The 20135-nt window shown below is 46.6% G+C and overlaps 1 protein-coding gene and 1 long non-coding RNA gene across 3 annotated transcripts in view; one reads left to right on the top strand and one right to left on the bottom strand.

Annotated features, from left to right (window-relative positions):
- The window catches only part of LOC119905516 (membrane-associated guanylate kinase, WW and PDZ domain-containing protein 3-like), a 96831-nt gene that overhangs the window by 3469 nt on the left and 73227 nt on the right, over positions 1–20135 (top strand). Inside the window, exon 1 of one of the 2 annotated variants that reach the window (XM_038722625.1) lies at positions 7855–11685. The exons of the other annotated variant lie outside the window; for it this stretch is intronic. The gene's annotated coding sequence lies outside the window, so the exon portion shown is untranslated. Of the gene's footprint in view, positions 1–7854; positions 11686–20135 lie in introns of those variants that run through there. 2 annotated transcript variants of the gene reach the window in all.
- Positions 6530–10834, bottom strand: LOC119905565. Its single transcript, XR_005444839.1, has 3 exons — positions 10728–10834; positions 8007–8074; positions 6530–7699 (listed from the first exon to the last, which is right to left on the bottom strand). It is a non-coding gene; the product is annotated as an uncharacterized LOC119905565 (long non-coding RNA).

Genomic DNA, 20135 nt, shown 5'->3' with positions numbered 1-20135 from the left:
ACTATGTATTGCAGTGCGTTTTGCATTGTGTTCCAGTATGTGTTGCCATTAGTTTTGCAGTGTAGCAGTGTGTGTTGCAGTGAGTTTTGCAGTGTGTTGCAGTGTGTGTGGCATTGTGTTTCAGTGTGCGTTGCAGTGTGTTCCAGTATGTGTTGCCATTAGTTTTGCAGTGTGTTGCAGTGTGTGTTTCAGTGAGTTTTGCAGTGTGTTGCAGTGTGTGTGGCAGTGTGTTGCAGTGTGTTGCAGTGTGTGTTGCAGTGAGTTTTAAAGTGAGTTTAGAACTATGTATTGCAGTGAGTTTTGCATTGTGTGTTGTTTGCAGTGTGTGTTTCTGTGTTTCATTGTTTCAGTGTGTGTTGCAGTGTGTGTGGCAGTGTGTTTCAGTGTGTGTTGCAGTGAGTTTTAAAGTGAGTTTAGCACTATGTATTGCAGTGAGTTTTGCATTGTGTGTTGTTTGCAGTGTGTGTTTCTGTGTTTCAGTGTTTCAGTGTGTGTTGCAGTGTGTGTGGCAGTGTGTTGCAGTGTGTTGCAGTGTGTGTGGCAGTGTGTTGCAGTGTGTGTGGCAGTGTGTTGCAGTGTGTGTTGCAGTGTGTGTGGCAGTGTGTTTCAGTGTGTGTTGCAGTGTGTGTGACAGTGTGTTTCAGTGTGTGTTGCAGTGTGTGTGGCAGTGTGTTGCAGTGTGTTGCAGTGTGTGTTGCAGTGAGTTTTAAAGTGAGTTTAGCACTATGTATTGCAGTGAGTTTTGCATTGTGTGTTGTTTGCAGTGTGTGTTTCTGTGTTTCAGTGTTTCAGTGTGTGTTTCAGTGTGTGTTGCAGTGTGTGTGGCAGTGTGTTTCAGTGTGTGTTGCAGTGTGTGTGACAGTGTGTTTCAGTGTGTGTGGCAGTGTGTTTCAGTGTGTGTTGCAGGATGTGTTGCAGTGAGTTTTGCATTGTGTTTCAGTGTGCGTTGCAATGTGTTCCAGTATGTGTTGCCATTAGTTTTGCAGTGTTGCAGTGTGTGTTGCAGTGAGTTTTGCAGTGTGTTGCAGTGTGTGTGGCAGTGTGTTGCAGTGTGTTTCAGTGAGTTTTGCAGTGTGTTGCAGTGTGTGTGGCAGTGTGTTGCAGTGAGTTTTACAGTGTGTTTTGCAGTTAGTTTTGCAGTGAGTTTTGCAGTGTGTGTTGCAGTGTGTGTTTCAGTATGTTGCACAGTGTGTTTTACAGTGAGTTTTGCAGTGTGTGTTGCAGTGTGTGTTTCAGTATGTTGCACAGTGTGTTTTACAGTGAGTTTTGCAGTGTGTTGCAATGTGTTGCAGTGTGTTTTACAGTGAGTTTTGCAGTGTGCGTTGCAGTGTGTATTGCAGTGTGTGTTACAATGAGTTTTGCTGTGTATTGCAGTGTGTGTTGCAGTGTGTGTTTCAGTATGTTGCACAGTGTGTTTTACAGTGAGTTTTGCAGTGTGCGTTGCAGTGAGTTTTGCAGTGTGTTGCAATGTGTTGCAATGTGTTTTACAGTGAGTTTTGCAGTGTGCGTTGCAGTGTGTATTGCAGTGTGTGTTACAATGAGTTTTGCTGTGTATTGCAGTGTGTGTGGCATAGTGTGTTACAGTGAGTTTTTCAGTGAGTTTTGCAGTGTATTGCAGTGTGTGTTACAGTGAGTTTTGCAGTGTATTGCAGTGTGTGTGGCAGAGAAGATAATGTTCTCAGGTTAATATTTACACAGCAAGTGTCAGATTACTGAACACACTGTGAAATACAACCAGCACAGAGACCAACAGAGGAATGTGATGAAAGAACAGCGTCAACAGAAATAACAAATAAACAGAAGAGAGACGAAAAACTGATCTGAGAGCCGCTCTGACTGTTTACAGCACATACAGAAATCTCTGATTCTAACAGGAGACACTGAGGCTGCGATATCCCTCAGCAGGAAACTAAACTACTGTGTAAAATGAAAATGAAGAAACTATTTCATGATGTAACACTCTGCACTAATAAGAAGACACTGTTGAATAGATCCACTTCCAGTTAATTAATGCCAGCTAATTTCTCAGATAATCCACAGAGAGCCCAGCAGCTCAACCGTGAAAGTTGTGTTCAATTCAGTATACATAATGAGTAATAAGTGAATATTTAGTTTGGTTTAAAATTCAAGTTTCCTAAATAGTATAACGTTTCCAAATAAAAAAAAAATTTTAATGGAAAAAACTGTAAAATGTTGATCTCGTTTTCTATTCTTAGCTCCACTAATCCCCATGCAGTACCAGCACTAACAGGCCAAACATACATACTGACCTGAACTCCACAAACTTTCCTCCGTCACTCGTTACCCACAGTGTCGTCCACTCCACTGCATGGCCGGACCTGCTCAGGTCCACTCCGGTCTCCTGTTAACAGTCATGTTGCACTGAGTCATGTTGGTTTCAGTTCATTCATGTTCACCACAGAGACAGCCTGAAGCTAAACCAAATCACTTTCTCACTGCTCACCAACGTTCTTGCCTTTGTGTTTCCTTGCCATTTCTCCCTTTCTCTGTCTTTGGCAACCAATCAATAGGATACATTACAACCGTGTGACCAGTCAGTCAGTGTTCTTGTGTTCTCAAGTCATCAGTCAAACTACTGAGTCACATCAGAGTCACATGTAGAAGTTCAGCCCAGATGACCTGAAGAGTTCTCGCTGTGGCAGTTTTATCAGATCTGATGGAGCTGACTGTGTGGACTTGGGCCATGTATCCCAGAATGCATTTTGCAACAGCCACCAGCCACAGTGTTTGGAGATTGTTTCAGAGGTTTCTGGAGACGTGACACCAACTGGTCGCCTCAGCAGCTAGCCACTCCTGAGATGAGCTTTCAGTCAGTGCCCATGGTCATCATCCTGTGGAGGACAGCGTGATGTCATCATCCTGTGGAGGACAGCGTGATGACATCATCCAGTGGAGGACAGTGTGATGACATTATCCTGTGGAAACAGCGTGATGACATCATCCGTGATGACATCATCCTGTGGAGGACAGCGTGGTGACATCATCCTGTGGAGGACAGCGTGATGTCATCATCCTGTGGAGGACAGCGTGATGTCATCATCCTGGAGTCCTCTGGAGTCCAAACGCCCATAAACCTGATCTGAACTTTGTGTATTGAGGAGTTGAAAAAGGCCTCAGGAGTTCTGTCCAGGAATCTTCCTGCGTTATTATTCAGACATTGCAGAGCTGTGAAACAAAGCGTTTCCTTTCGCTGTTCACTGGATCGATCTTTAGCAGCAGCGTCACAAGAACAGTACAGTTTGTCCTGAAGGTGGCGCTAAAGGAAAAGGTCCTGTTGTTACCTGACTGTAAAGGCTTTACCGTCTGTTCAGTGGCCATGTTGTCAGACCAGACTGGACTCAACAGTAAGGAGTAAGACGCAGCTCAGAGAGTAGGATGTTCTGATGGATACCAGTCACGTGGTTAGCCTAGCTTAGCATAAACACTGGAACGGGGGAAACCGCCAGCCCTGTAGCACATAACTTTCTCTAAAAACCACAATCTGTAGTTTTTACATTTCTGTTTGTGTTCAGATGAAACAGACACTCAGCAACATGTTTGTCGCTGAGCTTTAGAGGTGAACCACTGGGGAATACAGTTTTGTTGAGATGTCTCTGATGCAAAGTGAACCAAAAGACAGAAAGAGAAAGTGACAGGAAGCAGGAGAGATAAAGAGAGGAGGACAGGAGAGGACTGGAGAAGACTGAGAGAGAGGAAACCAGAGAAGAAGAGAGGGATGAAGCAGTTGCAGATGCAGAAGAAGCGGAGAGGTAACATGTTTCCTCCAGAGTTGTCAGTTCAGCGAGGGACGGCCTCTGATCTGTGCTGGATCTGATCATTCTGATTGACAGGTTTCAGTGTGACTGCAGATGTGATCAGCTCTGAATCTGTCCTCTGTTTGGAAAGTCTGAAGTGGACGTGGTCTTTCAGCAGGGCCTCGGGCCTCTGCAGTCTGACTCCGCTGATCGTCTTCTTAAGACTCCGGCTGGTTGAAGTTCGCTTCGTCTCCTCCTGGACACTGAGTAACAGGTTGACATGTGGGTGGCGTTTGTTTTGCGAGTTCAGTCTTTGTTCAGTTATTTAGACTCCAGATGGCAGACGGACACATGTTGAGGCCCTGGACACCCTCATATCTCTAAGTAGTTTTAAACGATTTTCATTATGTGTTTATTCAGTTAACTGTTCAAATATTTTCTGTAAGTTTTATATCCCCACATGAAGCTTTGAGTGCTGTTTAAAAGCCTTCGGTGGAGAAATATTGATCCTAATGCTAAGAGGCTTCCTGTGAGGTTTGTTCAGAGTCAGAACTCAGTTAACTCACTTGTTTCAGCCTGATGAGCGTCAGCTGCTCATGAGAAGGTGTGTGTTTGTGTGATTTAATCATTAACATCTTCAACAGCCCTGAAATGTCCACATGAAGCCGCCTCTTCTGCTTCGTCAGTGGGAAGGTTTGTGTCACAAAACGGTTGCCAGAAAAAGTTGCTTGAGTTTCGAGCCCAGAAACCAGCAGTTCATCAGAGGAGCAGTAATAATGAGAAAATGTTAATAAAACAGCTGTTAATGATCAGAGGGAATTATTTAGCATAAAGTGAGACTGCAAAACGTTTCACTAAAGCATAGTGATCCATGACTAACAAATAGTATTATAACAGGTGTAACATCACCTGTCTGTAGACGATACTGAGCAAAGACCTGCAGGAAGGAGCTGCAGTAAAGAGACTGTGATTGAGCATCGCTTCTGATTTCACCCGCTCGTCTCTTAATGTGGACAGTTTTATTTAAAAGGTGGATGGTTACGTATCAAGACATCAAACTGTTTGACCCTTTTGGCATCAGCTCAGTGAGGAAGACCTCAACATCTCCACCTGCTGTCCCTCAGGTATGTTGCATCAGCAGCTAATCAAGAGTCACACCCTCAGATGGTAGAACAGAAGTGAACCCTCCAGTTTGACATTTTGGCCGTCGCCATCTTGTTTTTTTGGAACCGGACGTGACCATATTTGAACAAGAGGGTGGAGCTAGCTAGCTTGGTTAGCAAGGTGCATCTGTAATTCACGTTAACTGTGATATTAGCTGGGATGCTAATTTTGGCTAGTGACAAACAGGCTTAAAACAAAACTTACTTCCTGACAAATGAGCAGCACTCATGATGTCCTGTCTGTTGTTGCAGCAACAACCTCAACCAAATGTTTCATGTAGCTGCAGATCAAATCCGAACAACAGTCAGGAGGAATTTTGGACCCTTCCTCTTTACAAATCTGTTTCAGTTCAGCAATATTCTTGGGATGTGTGGTGTGAATCGCTCTCTTGAGGTCATGCCACAGCATCTCATTCAGGTTGAGGTCAGGACTCTGACTTGGCCACTCCAGAAGGTGTATTTTCCTCTGCTGAAGCCGTTCTGTTGTTGGTTTACTTCTGTGCTTTGGGTCGTTGTCATCTCCTGTTGAGCTTCAGTTGGGGGACATTCTCCTGCAAAATGTCTTGATAAACTTTGGAATACATTTTTTCCGTCGATGAGAGCAACCCTTGCAGGCCCAGAGGCAGCAAAGCAGCCCCAAACCATGATGCCCCCTCCACCATACCTCACAGTTTAGGTTTTGATGTTGGTGCTCTGTGCCTTTTTTCCTCCACACATGGGGTTGTTTGTTCCTTCCAAACAACAGAATATTTATCCAGTAGGGCTGTGGAACATCCAGGCGCTCTTTTGCAGCTTCAGACTTGCAGCAGTGTTTTTTGTGACAGCAGAGGCTTCCTCTGTGGTTCCTCCCATGAACTCCATTTGTGTTTAGTGTTAGACGTTTCGTAGAGTCGTTAACAGAGATGTTGGCATGTTCCACAGATTTCTGTGAGTCTTCAGCTGTAACTCTAAGATCCTTCTTAACCTCGTGCTTGTGCAGTAATCTCTGCAGGACGGCCACTCCTAGAGAGAGCAGCAACAGTGCTGAACTTTTTCCATTTATAGACAGTTTGTCTTACCGTGGACTGATGGACATCAAGCCTTTTAGAGATACTTCTGTAACCCTTTCCAGCTTCAAGCAAGTTAATAATTCTTAATCTGAGGTCTTCTCAGAGCACTTTTGGTCAAGGCACGGTTCGCATCAGGCAAAGCTTCATGGGAATAGCAAAACTAAAATTTATGTGTTTTTTTTATAGGGCAGCTCTAACCAACACCTCCAATCTCGTCTCATTGATTGGACTTCAGGTTGGCTGACTTCCGACTCCAGTTAGCTTTTGGAGAAGTCATTAGCTTAGGGGTTCAAATAGTTTTCCCACCCTGCACTGTGACTGTTTACTCAGTGTGTTCAATAAAAACATGAAAACATATAATTGTTTGTGAGGAGTTAGTTTAAGCAGACTGTGTTTGTCTGTTGTTGTGACTTAGATGAAGATCAGATCACATTTATGATCAGTTTATGCAGAAATCCAGGTGATTCCAAAGAACCTTTTTTCCTGCGACTGTAAAAAAGAGAAACTGGCTCTTGATGTTCAAACCGCTGACCTTTTCTCCCGGCAACCGTCATCGGGATCAGCACACTGATGACATCATCTTAAACGCTGTGCTGTGTGTCGGTGACATCATCGGGGGCTGCTCGCTGTGTGTCTGCAGACTCTCGGAGATTCAGACGGACAGCTGCTGTCAGAGACGCTCAGCGTTACCAGACAGGAAGCAACAACCTCCTCCACCATCATCTTCATCGTCTTCATCAGGTCCAGACTCACATGCTCCTCTCCTGTCAGGTGCACTGACCTCTGACCTCCTTCCTGGCTGGACGGAGGGCTGGAGCTAATGCTTATTTTATTATTGATTCATCTGCAGATTCATATATTTAAACGTCCGTCCCAGTTTCTTTAAATGTCTCGTGTCCGACCGACAGTCCAACACCCAAAGAGATTCAGTTCAAAGGTAGAAAACAGAGAGAAAATGTGATCGTTTTGTTTTATTTTGATTAATTAATTGATTAATCCACTGATCGTTACATGCGGCGGCAGCAGCTGTTAGACTTTACACAGGGCAACTTGTAACTCAGAGTTTGATGGTTAAACGCTCCGTTTGCTCTTTTGCTTTGAAGAAGATTCTCATTCATCGCTCGTTAAGTTCAGTCGGCGCTCAGCTGCTACGTAGAGGATCTTTGATGTGAAAGACTACGACTCCCAGAGGAGCGTGTGAGTCAGTGTTTGTTGTATAAATGATGAGAGCTGCGAGCCTCGAGGCCTCTCTCTGACAGGTCGCACACTGTAAAAAAAAAACACAGTTAAACACTGTGAAAAGTGATGCGTCACTTTTACTGTTACTACTGAAGTGGAAAGGATCCCAAAGATCAGGACAAGGATAACGCTGCACCACCAGACCAGCTTACAAACACACTCCTCTAGTTACTGTTGCTCAGCTGTGATTGGACAATCAGTGATGAGGGGTGTGGTTTGGTGATTCAGTCTCTTGATCAGGTTTGAAACTACCTCCAGTCTGATCAGGTCCGTTGGAGTCCTGCAAGTCTCAAGTCTGTGTCAGGGCAACATGTTTGGACACATGGTCAAAACCCGTTGGCGTTGGTTTGTAACGCCCTGGGGGAAGCCATGTAGCGTCATTTATGAACGTTAAACGTAGGATATTTAACTGGAACGTCAGAGTAAGGAGGTGGTTGGGGTGGATGGGTGGCCCAGAAACCGGACTTTCACCCAGGAGTCCAGTGGATGTTTCCTGTGTGAAACAAAAAGGCAACATTCAGTGTTTTAATTTAACGTTAGTTGTGTAAGTACCAAACTTACACAACTAATGTTACTTAACTCACGTAAGTTAAATCACAAAAGTAACGTAGTTATTTTAACCCAAACCATGATCTTTTTTCTAAACCTATCAAAATAGTTTTGGTTCCTAAACCTAACCAAATTGCAATTTTTCACAATGTGAACCATGTTTTATTTTGAAAGTCTAACTGGACGTTGCATATTTATTGTTGCTAACTTGACTACGGAGCCCTGCATGGAGTAGAATGTAGCTGCAGTACCGCAGGCTGAAGTTTCAGGACCACAATCCTTGGACCGGCACTGCATTTGTTGTAAGGTGACCAGATTTCTGAAATGAAAACCAGGGACATGTTTGGTGGTCAGTATGTCACTAAAAAATATATTGTTATAATATATGAAATAAAAAGGGGGGACGATTTCGGTTTTAGAAACTTTCAAATATAAATTACATTTAGCTGATGCTTTTATCCAAAGCAACTTACAATTGCTCTACATGTCAGAGGTCGCACGCCTCTGGAGCAATGAGGGGCTAAGTGTCTTGCTTGGGGACACAATGGTGGACGTGTCACAGTGGGGAATTGAACCCGGGTCTCTTACACCAAAGGCATGCATTTTATCACACTGTACCATCACCACCCTGAATCTAACTAACTCTTCAGAATGAAATCAAGTCATTTTGAGGCAGAAACTACCTTTCAGTCAATAAAGTCTGCAATCACTTTCTGGCTAGTAGAATAATGTATTATATAGATTGTTTTGGCCATTCAGAGGTATTTTAACAGGTAGAAAGGACTGGATTGGTTGGTGCACACAAAGTTAAATAATGTAGTCATAAAGATAATTGCAAAACAGATTATGTCTTTATTTTCTATATAACTAAGCAGTAAGTCATGTTAATTATAGGCCACAGTAAATATAAACAAGGATATTAGACACAGGCCTGCCAAACACATAATCTATCAGCAACAACAAGCTTCTATTATTGCCTATAATCACGTAAATGTCAGGCCTGGTTATGCTATAAACTGTAAACTTATTTAGCCACAATTGTGTTTGATCCAGATAAAAGCTCCCGCGGACGGCAATCAGTTTTAAACGATCAACTTTTCGGCACGACACCTGTCTGATCTGCTGTCCATCTTTCTGGCCACGTAAATCTGACTTCAGGTCTGCTAACACCTTATACAGTCTATGATTAACACAGTTAAAAAAGGGGACATTTCCGGGAACAGGCCACCAAAACCAGGGACTGTCCTCTGAAAACGGGGATGTCTGGTCACCCTAATTTGTAGGACCCTTGCATACTTTACGTTGGTCAGGGTGACTTATCGTCCTCATCATCGTCATCTTCATCACAGAGAGAAGTGCAGGAACTTCTCCACCACAGCTGCTCGTTAACTGGCTGAGCATCAGCGGTTCTGGACCTTCTTCGGGTCCCTTTATGCCGTTAAAGGACCAGGTTTTCATTTGAAAGTGAAGACCTGATTTTCTCCCAGTTTGTGTTTTATAACAAGTGTGTTTCACTTTCAGAGCTGGTTTAAAGATCTGAAGATCTGCAGCCTCATTAGAGACGCTGGAAATGTCAGCTGCATCCAGCCGACCACACACACACAGAGGATGAAAAATAGGTTACATACAGTTTGACAGGAAAACAAAGAAAATGAGGCCACAGTGAAGCGAGCGTCCACACGTCCATCCAGAGGATCTCTGTGTGACTGACCTACATATGACCTGCTGAATATAAATCAGTCTACACAGCTGCAAAGTCTGGAAAATCTGCTCTCACATTAATCATTTGTTGCCTGAAATGTTTTAATTTGCCTCCTCACCTCGGCCCTTCACTCACAGACGGCTGCTGTGTAGTGAAACTACTGTTATCCTGTGAACTCTGTTTCAGAGACGCGGCGACGCGTTCGAGCAGCTGTGCAGACTGTGTGTTTCGTGTGAAAGGCGACACGATTAACTGAAGAGGTCCAGTTTGAGTCAAAAGACCCACGAGCTAGAACAGGTTCAGACTGGTACTAGTAAAAAAAGAAAACTGATTCTTTTGATTCTGGTCTACGCTGCTGCGAACTGCCTCCAGGAAGAAAAAGCTGTCACTTCAGCCTACTGTCCTTGTCCTTGTGGGGCTGTATGTGCTCTCTGCTGAGAATGTTGAGTACTACAACATGTAAACTCGACCTGACTCAACTGCTGAGGCCAGCTCTCGTACAGACATGCTGCCCTCCACACTTCCTAAAGAATACCGAAGAGACTGCTTCAGGGGCTTCAAGGGTCGCCAGATATCATCAAGTACCAGAGTCAGACAGTACACTCAGTGCTAGTTAGCATGTTAGCTTGTTAGCCTGTGGATATTATTCTCGCTGAGATCAGCTCTCGTACAGACTTTCTGCTCTCCAAACTTCCTTAAGAATACAGAAGAGACCACTTCGGGGGCTTCCGGATATGTTCCTGTAACAGAGTCAGACAGTACACTCAGTGCTAGTTAGCATGTTAGCTTGTTAGCCTGTGGATATTATTCTCGCTGAGATCAGCTCTCGTACAGACTTTCTGCTCTCCAAACTTCCTAAAGAATACAGAAGAGGTTCGGTGGCTTCTAAATATGTGTACCAGACTCAGTGTTTGTTAGCTTGTTAGCCTGTGGAGTTTGTTGAGACTCTCTGCTGCAGTTTGTTGAATAAAAACTAAAGTGCCTGTAATTCAGTGTAAATAATTGTTTTGAATTTTGATCCGTGGTCAAAGAGCTCCCCATCGACATCAGAACTGCACCTCGGCCCATAAGATAAAATAATTACATAGATTTAGGTTTATTTACTTAGCTTCCTGTAGCCATGTTGCTTTGCTTCCACTCGATACCCACGTATCATGTCAGCGTCCTGCAGTCTGTGGCGCGAACACCAAATACTGGAACAAGCTATGTCGTTATATTAAAGTTATATACACAGAGGTCTGTATTAAAGCAGGAACGCTCAGAGAGTCACCTGTGGTTCTGTACCGGTTCATCTTGACACGCTTATTCATTGGTCAGGAGGGTTGTGGGGTGAAGTTGCTGCTTCCTGATGTTGAATCCACGTTCTGTTGAGATCCATCATGTCTGATAACAATCTGACAACATTTATCAACAAGTTATCATCATCACATCATCAGGGCATGCTGGGATATTTTGAATCAGACTCGTCAGAATAAAACACCTGACAGGTGAAACCTGTCAGAGACTGCACTCTTTAACTCAGACTGAACACAAAAAATCCTGTTAGCGGCTGCAACATGCCGACGCCTCTGTAGAGACAAACATTCTTATTCCCATAAAGAACATCTGAAGTTTCTGTTTGTAAAGTCAGAATTACAAAAGAAGCTTTGACTGCATGGAAGTGAATGAGAAAAACTTCTCTCCACAAATACAAAGTCAGTTCTTACACAACAAGATTCAGTGAGCTTCTGCTTCTACTGTCAGTCTGAGGAGAGACTTCCACAATAAATGTTCCAGTAAGGTGTTATTACAGCCATTTATAGCGCTGCTTATGTGACTGACAGTTGTAAGAGCCAACCACAGTCAGCCGTAGTCGTTTCTGTTTTTATGTCCCACCGTGTCTCAACCCAAGGTCACATTTTGATTGACACAGCAACAGTCATATGGATTGAAACCACACTCACACACAATTCAAACAGCGAACATAAAGAGAGAAATCAAGTCCACTCCCTGAACACACTCTGACTTACATCGCACTCTGTACTCTGACCAGTCTTATCAGAGGGAGAGAGGGCGAGGGACATAAATAGAGAGAGAGAGAGAAAGAGAGTAAAGGAAAACAGAAAGAGAAAAATAAAGGGCGAGTGACATAACGAGAGAAAGAGGAGAGAGAGAAACCGACAGAAACACTGAGCTAGTCTGGAAATGGCAGCTGAACACACACCAACCCAAACCATTCATCTGTAGAGGTACGACATGCACACATTCACACACTAACACACACACGCAGCACAGGCATGCTGGCGTTTGTGTGATTAATCAGCGAACGCTTTAAACGTCTTTTACGACTGAAGTGAACGAGAGAGAGAGAGATGGGGCGAGCGAACACGTGTTAATGATGTGTTAATAGCAGCACATGTCGACATCACACTGTGATCAGTATCAGCGCACATCCTGCCTCCACTACAAGCTCCTAACAAGGAGGCTCCTTTACCTCCTCACTACCTAACAAGGAGGCTCCGTTACCTCCTCACTACCTAACAAGGAGGCTCCTTTACCTCCTCATTACCTAACAAGGAGGCTCCTTTACCTCCTCATTACCTAACAAGGACGCTCCTCACTACCTAACAAGGAGGCTCCTTTACCTCCTCACTACCTAACAAGGAGGCTCCGTTACCTCCTCACTACCTAACAAGGAGGCTCCTTTACCTCCTCATTACCTAACAAGGACGCTCCTCACTACCTAACAAGGAGGCTCCTTTACCTCCTCATTACCTAACAAGGACGCTCCTCACTACCTAACAAGGAGGCTCCTTTACCTCCTCACTACCTAACAAGGAGGCTCCGTTACCTCTTCACTACCTAACAAGGAGGCTCCTTTACCTCCTCATTACCTAACAAGGACGCTCCTCACTACCTAACAAGGAGGCTCCTTTACCTCCTCATTACCTAACAAGGACGCTCCTCACTACCTAACAAGGAGGCTCCTTTATCTCCTCACTACCTAACAAGGTGGCTCCTTTACCTCCTCACTACCTAACAAGGTGGCTCCTTTACCTCCTCACTACCTAACAAGGAGGCTCCGTTACCTCCTCACTACCTAACAAGGTGGCTCCTTTACCTCCTCACTACCTAACAAGGAGGCTCCTTTACCTCCTCATTACCTAACAAGGACGCTCCTCACTACCTAACAAGGAGGCTCCTTTACCTCCTCACTACCTAACAAGGAGGCTCCTCACTACCTAACAAGGAGGCTCCTTTACCTCCTCATTACCTAACAAGGACGCTCCTCACTACCTAACAAGGAGGCTCCTTTATCTCCTCACTACCTAACAAGGTGGCTCCTTTACCTCCTCATTACCTAACAAGGAGGCTCCTTTACCTCCTCACTACCTAACAAGGTGGCTCTGTTACCTCCTCACTACCTAACAAGGAGGCTCCTTTACCTCCTCACTACCTAACAAGGTGGCTCTGTTACCTCCTCACTACCTAACAAGGAGGCTCCTCACTACCTAACAAGGAGGCTCCTTTACCTCCTCACTACCTAAAAAGGTGGCTCCTTTACCTCCTCACTACCTAACAAGGTGGCTCCTTTACCTCCTCACTACCTAACAAGGAGGCTCCTCACTACCTAACAAGGAGGCTCCGTTACCTCCTCACTACCTAACAAGGAGGCTCCTCACTACCTGACAAGGATGCTCCTCACTACCTAACAAGGAAGCTCCGTTACCTCCTCACTACCTAACAAGGAGGCTCCGTTACCTCCTCACTACCTAACAAGGAGGCTCCTTTACCTCCTCATTACCTAACAAGGACGCTCCTCACTACCTAACAAGGAGGCTCCTTTACCTCCTCATTACCTAACAAGGACGCTCCTCACTACCTAACAAGGAGGCTCCTTTATCTCCTCACTACCTAACAAGGTGGCTCCTTTACCTCCTCACTACCTAACAAGGTGGCTCCTTTACCTCCTCACTACCTAACAAGGAGGCTCCGTTACCTCCTCACTACCTAACAAGGTGGCTCCTTTACCTCCTCACTACCTAACAAGGAGGCTCCTTTACCTCCTCATTACCTAACAAGGACGCTCCTCACTACCTAACAAGGAGGCTCCTTTACCTCCTCACTACCTAACAAGGAGGCTCCTCACTACCTAACAAGGAGGCTCCTTTACCTCCTCATTACCTAACAAGGACGCTCCTCACTACCTAACAAGGAGGCTCCTTTATCTCCTCACTACCTAACAAGGTGGCTCCTTTACCTCCTCATTACCTAACAAGGAGGCTCCTTTACCTCCTCACTACCTAACAAGGTGGCTCTGTTACCTCCTCACTACCTAACAAGGTGGCTCCTTTACCTCCTCACTACCTAACAAGGAGGCTCCTCACTACCTAACAAGGAGGCTCCGTTACCTCCTCACTACCTAACAAGGAGGCTCCTCACTACCTGACAAGGATGCTCCTCACTACCTAACAAGGAAGCTCCGTTACCTCCTCACTACCTAACAAGGAGGCTCCTCACTACCTAACAAGGAGGCTCCTCTACCTCCTCACTACCTAACAAGGAGGCTCCTTTACCTCCTCACTACCTAACGAGGAGGCTCCTTTACCTCCTCACTACCTATCGAGGAGGCTCCTTTACCTCCTCACTGCCTAACAAGGTGGCTCCTTTACCTCCTCACTACCTTACAAGGAGGCTCCTTTACCTCCTCACTACCTAACAAGGAGGCTCCTTTACCTCCTCACTACCAAACAAGGAGGCTTCTCACTACCTAACAAGGAGGCTCCTCACTACCTAACAAGGAGGCTCCGTTACCTCCTCACTACCTAACAAGGAGGCTCCTCACTACCTAACAAGGAGGCTCCGTTACCTCCTCACTACCTAACAAGGAGGCTCCTCACTACCTGACAAGGATGCTCCTCACTACCTAACAAGGAGGCTCCGTTACCTCCTCACTACCTAACAAGGAGGCTCCTCACTACCTAACAAGGAGGCTCCGTTACCTCCTCACTATCTAACAAGGAGGCTCCGTTACCTCCTCACTACCTAACAAGGAGGCTCCTCACTACCTAACAAGGAGGCTCCGTTACCTCCTCACTACCTAACAAGGATGCTCCTCACTACCTAACAAGGAGGCTCCGTTACCTCCTCACTACCTAACAAGGACGCTCCTCACTACCTAACAAGGAGGCTCCTTTACCTCCTTACTACCTATCAAGGAGGCTCCTCACTACCTAACAAGGAGGCTCCTCACTACCTAACAAGGAGGCTCCTTTACCTCCTCACTACCTAACAAGGAGGCTCCTCACTACCTAACAAGGAGGCTCCGTTACCTCCTCACTACCCAACAAGGTGGCTCCTTTACCTCCTCACTACCTAACAAGGTGGCTCCTTTACCTCCTCACTACCTAACAAGGACGCTCCTCACTACCTAACAAGGAGGCTCCTTTACCTCCTCACTACCTAACAAGGAGGCTCCTCACTACCTAACAAGGAGGCTCCTTTACCTCCTCACTACCTAACAAGGACGCTCCTCACTACCTAACAAGGAGGCTCCTTTACCTCCTCACTACCTAACAAGGACGCTCCTCACTACCTAACAAGGAGGCTCCTTTACCTCCTCACTACCTAACAAGGAGGCTCCTCACTACCTAACAAGGAGGCTCCTTTACCTCCTCACTACCTAACAAGTTGGCTCCTTTACCTCCTCACTACCTAACAAGGTGGCTCCTTTACCTCCTCACTACCTAACAAGTTGGCTCCTTTACCTCCTCACTACCTAACAAGGTGGCTCCTTTACCTCCTCACTACCTAACAAGGAGGCTCCTCACTACCTAACAAGGAGGCTCCTTTACCTCGTAACTACCTAACAAGGAGGCTCCTCTACCTCCTCACTACCTAACAAGGAGGCTCCTTTACCTCCTCACTACCTAACAAGGACGCTCCTCACTACCTAACAAGGAGGCTCCTCACTACCTAACAAGGAGGCTCCTTTACCTCCTCACTACCTAACAAGGAGGCTCCTCACTGCCTAACAAGGAGGCTCCTTTACCTCCTCACTACCTAACAAGGACGCTCCTCACTACCTAACAAGGAGGCTCCGTTACCTCCTCACTACCTAACAAGGACGCTCCTCACTACCTAACAAGGAGGCTCCTTTACCTCCTCACTACCTAACAAGGAGGCTCCTCACTACCTAACAAGGAGGCTCCTTTACCTCCTCACTACCTAACAAGGACGCTCCTCACTACCTAACAAGGAGGCTCCTTTACCTCCTCACTACCTAACAAGGACGCTCCTCACTACCTAACAAGGAGGCTCCTTTACCTCCTCACTACCTAACAAGGAGGCTCCTCACTACCTAACAAGGAGGCTCCTTTACCTCCTCACTACCTAACAAGGAGGCTCCGTTACCTCCTCACTACCTAACAAGTTGGCTCCTTTACCTCCTCACTACCTAACAAGGTGGCTCCTTTACCTCCTCACTACCTAACAAGTTGGCTCCTTTACCTCCTCACTACCTAACCAGGTGGCTCCTTTACCTCCTCACTACCTAACAAGGAGGCTCCTCACTACCTAACAAGGAGGCTCCTTTACCTCCTCACTACCTAACAAGGAGGCTCCTCTACCTCCTCACTACCTAACAAGGAGGCTCCTTTACCTCCTCACTACCTAACAAGGACGCTCCTCACTACCTAACAAGGAGGCTCCTTTACCTCCTCACTACCTAACAAGGAGGCTCCTCACTACCTAACAAGGACGTTCCTCACTACCTAACAAGGAGGCTCCTCACTACCTAACAAGGAGGCTCCTTTACCTCCTCACTACCTAACAAGGAGGCTCCTCACTACATAACAAGGAGGCTCCTCACTACCTAACAAGGAGGCTCCTCACTACCTAACAAGGAGGCTCCTTTACCTCCTCACTACCTAACAAGTTGGCTCCTTTACCTCCTCACTACCTAACAAGGTGGCTCCTTTACCTCCTCACTACCTAACAAGGAGGCTCCTCACTACCTAACAAGGAGGCTCCTTTACCTCCTCACTACCTAACAAGGAGGCTCCTCACTACCTAACAAGGAGGCTCCTTTACCTCCTCACTACCTAACAAGTTGGCTCCTTTACCTCCTCACTGCCTAACAAGGTGGCTCCTTTACCTCCTCACTACCTAACAAGGACGCTCCTCACTACCTAACAAGGAGGCTCCTCACTACCTAACAAGGAGGCTCCTTTACCTCCTTACTACCTATCAAGGAGGCTCCTCACTACCTAACAAGGAGGCTCCTCACTACCTAACAAGGAGGCTCCTTTACCTCCTCACTACCTAACAAGGAGGCTCCTCACTACCTAACAAGGAGGCTCCGTTACCTCCTCACTACCCAACAAGGTGGCTCCTTTACCTCCTCACTACCTAACAAGGAGGCTCCTCACTACCTAACAAGGAGGCTCCTTTACCTCCTCACTACCTAACAAGGACGCTCCTCACTACCTAACAAGGAGGCTCCTTTACCTCCTCACTACCTAACAAGGAGGCTCCTCACTACCTAACAAGGAGGCTCCTTTACCTCCTCACTACCTAACAAGGACGCTCCTCACTACCTAACAAGGAGGCTCCTTTACCTCCTCACTACCTAACAAGGAGGCTCCTCACTACCTAACAAGGAGGCTCCTTTACCTCCTCACTACCTAACAAGGACGCTCCTCACTACCTAACAAGGAGGCTCCTTTACCTCCTCACTACCTAACAAGGACGCTCCTCACTACCTAACAAGGAGGCTCCTTTACCTCCTCACTACCTAACAAGGAGGCTCCTCACTACCTAACAAGGAGGCTCCTTTACCTCCTCACTACCTAACAAGTTGGCTCCTTTACCTCCTCACTACCTAACAAGGTGCTCCTTTACCTCCTCACTACCTAACAAGTTGGCTCCTTTACCTCCTCACTACCTAACAAGGTGGCTCCTTTACCTCCTCACTACCTAACAAGGAGGCTCCTCACTACCTAACAAGGAGGCTCCTTTACCTCGTCACTACCTAACAAGGAGGCTCCTCTACCTCCTCACTACCTAACAAGGAGGCTCCTTTACCTCCTCACTACCTAACAAGGACGCTCCTCACTACCTAACAAGGAGGCTCCTCACTACCTAACAAGGAGGCTCCTTTACCTCCTCACTACCTAACAAGGAGGCTCCTCACTGCCTAACAAGGAGGCTCCTTTACCTCCTCACTACCTAACAAGGACGCTCCTCACTACCTAACAAGGTGGCTCCGTTACCTCCTCACTACCTAACAAGGACGCTCCTCACTACCTAACAAGGAGGCTCCTTTACCTCCTCACTACCTAACAAGGAGGCTCCTCACTACCTAACAAGGAGGCTCCTTTACCTCCTCACTACCTAACAAGGACGCTCCTCACTACCTAACAAGGAGGCTCCTTTACCTCCTCACTACCTAACAAGGACGCTCCTCACTACCTAACAAGGAGGCTCCTTTACCTCCTCACTACCTAACAAGGAGGCTCCTCACTACCTAACAAGGAGGCTCCTTTACCTCCTCACTACCTAACAAGGAGGCTCCGTTACCTCCTCACTACCTAACAAGTTGGCTCCTTTACCTCCTCACTACCTAACAAGGTGGCTCCTTTACCTCCTCACTACCTAACAAGTTGGCTCCTTTACCTCCTCACTACCTAACCAGGTGGCTCCTTTACCTCCTCACTACCTAACAAGGAGGCTCCTCACTACCTAACAAGGAGGCTCCTTTACCTCCTCACTACCTAACAAGGAGGCTCCTCTACCTCCTCACTACCTAACAAGGAGGCTCCTTTACCTCCTCACTACCTAACAAGGACGCTCCTCACTACCTAACAAGGAGGCTCCTTTACCTCCTCACTACCTAACAAGGAGGCTCCTCACTGCCTAACAAGGAGGCTCCTTTACCTCCTCACTACCTAACAAGGACGTTCCTCACTACCTAACAAGGAGGCTCCTCACTACCTAACAAGGAGGCTCCTTTACCTCCTCACTACCTAACAAGGAGGCTCCTCACTACATAACAAGGAGGCTCCTCACTACCTAACAAGGAGGCTCCTCACTACCTAACAAGGAGGCTCCTTTACCTCCTCACTACCTAACAAGTTGGCTCCTTTACCTCCTCACTACCTAACAAGGTGGCTCCTTTACCTCCTCACTACCTAACAAGGAGGCTCCTCACTACCTAACAAGGAGGCTCCTTTACCTCCTCACTACCTAACAAGGAGGCTCCTCACTACCTAACAAGGAGGCTCCTTTACCTCCTCACTACCTAACAAGTTGGCTCCTTTACCTCCTCACTACCTAACAAGGACGCTCCTCACTACCTAACAAGGAGGCTCCTTTACCTCCTCACTACCTAACAAGGAGGCTCCTCACTACCTAACAAGGAGGCTCCTTTACCTCCTCACTACCTAACAAGGAGGCTCCTCACTACCTAACAAGGAGGCTCCTCACTACCTAACAAGGAGGCTCCTTTACCTCCTCACTACCTAACAAGGTGGCTCCTTTACCTCCTCACTACCTAACAAGGAGGCTCCTTTACCTCCTCACTACCTAACAAGGAGGCTCCTCACATAACAAGGAGGCTCCTCACTACCTAACAAGGAGGCTCCTCACTACCTAACAAGGAGGCTCCTTTACCTCCTCACTACCTAACAAGTTGGCTCCTTTACCTCCTCACTACCTAACAAGGTGGCTCCTTTACCTCCTCACTACCTAACAAGGAGGCTCCTCACTACCTAACAAGGAGGCTCCTTTACCTCCTCACTACCTAACAAGGAGGCTCCTCACTACCTAACAAGGAGGCTCCTTTACCTCCTCACTACCTAACAAGTTGGCTCCTTTACCTCCTCACTGCCTAACAAGGTGGCTCCTTTACCTCCTCACTACCTAACAAGGACGCTCCTCACTACCTAACAAGGAGGCTCCTCACTACCTAACAAGGAGGCTCCTTTACCTCCTTACTACCTATCAAGGAGGCTCCTCACTACCTAACAAGGAGGCTCCTCACTACCTAACAAGGAGGCTCCTTTACCTCCTCACTACCTAACAAGGAGGCTCCGTTACCTCCTCACTACCTACAAGTTGGCTCCTTTACCTCCTCACTACCTAACAAGGTGGCTCCTTTACCTCCTCACTACCTAACAAGTTGGCTCCTTTACCTCCTCACTACCTAACCAGGTGGCTCCTTTACCTCCTCACTACCTAACAAGGAGGCTCCTCACTACCTAACAAGGAGGCTCCTTTACCTCCTCACTACCTAACAAGGAGGCTCCTCTACCTCCTCACTACCTAACAAGGAGGCTCCTTTACCTCCTCACTACCTAACAAGGACGCTCCTCACTACCTAACAAGGAGGCTCCTTTACCTCCTCACTACCTAACAAGGAGGCTCCTCACTGCCTAACAAGGAGGCTCCTTTACTCCTCACTACCTAACAAGGACGTTCCTCACTACCTAACAGGAGGCTCCTCACTACCTAACAAGGAGGCTCCTTTACCTCCTCACTACCTAACAAGGAGGCTCCTCACTACATAACAAGGAGGCTCCTCACTACCTAACAAGGAGGCTCCTCACTACCTAACAAGGAGGCTCCTTACCTCCTCACTACCTAACAAGTTGGCTCCTTTACCTCCTCACTACCTAACAAGGTGGCTCCTTTACCTCCT

The sequence above is a fragment of the Micropterus salmoides genome, unplaced genomic scaffold, assembly GCF_014851395.1.
Source record: "Micropterus salmoides isolate LMB-PRFRI ecotype aquatic unplaced genomic scaffold, ASM1485139v1 Ms_hic_scaffold_16, whole genome shotgun sequence".
NCBI classification, from domain to species: Eukaryota; Metazoa; Chordata; class Actinopteri; order Centrarchiformes; family Centrarchidae; genus Micropterus; species Micropterus salmoides.
Note: the sequence above shows the minus strand (reverse complement) of the source record. Positions and strands in the feature narration are given on the sequence as shown.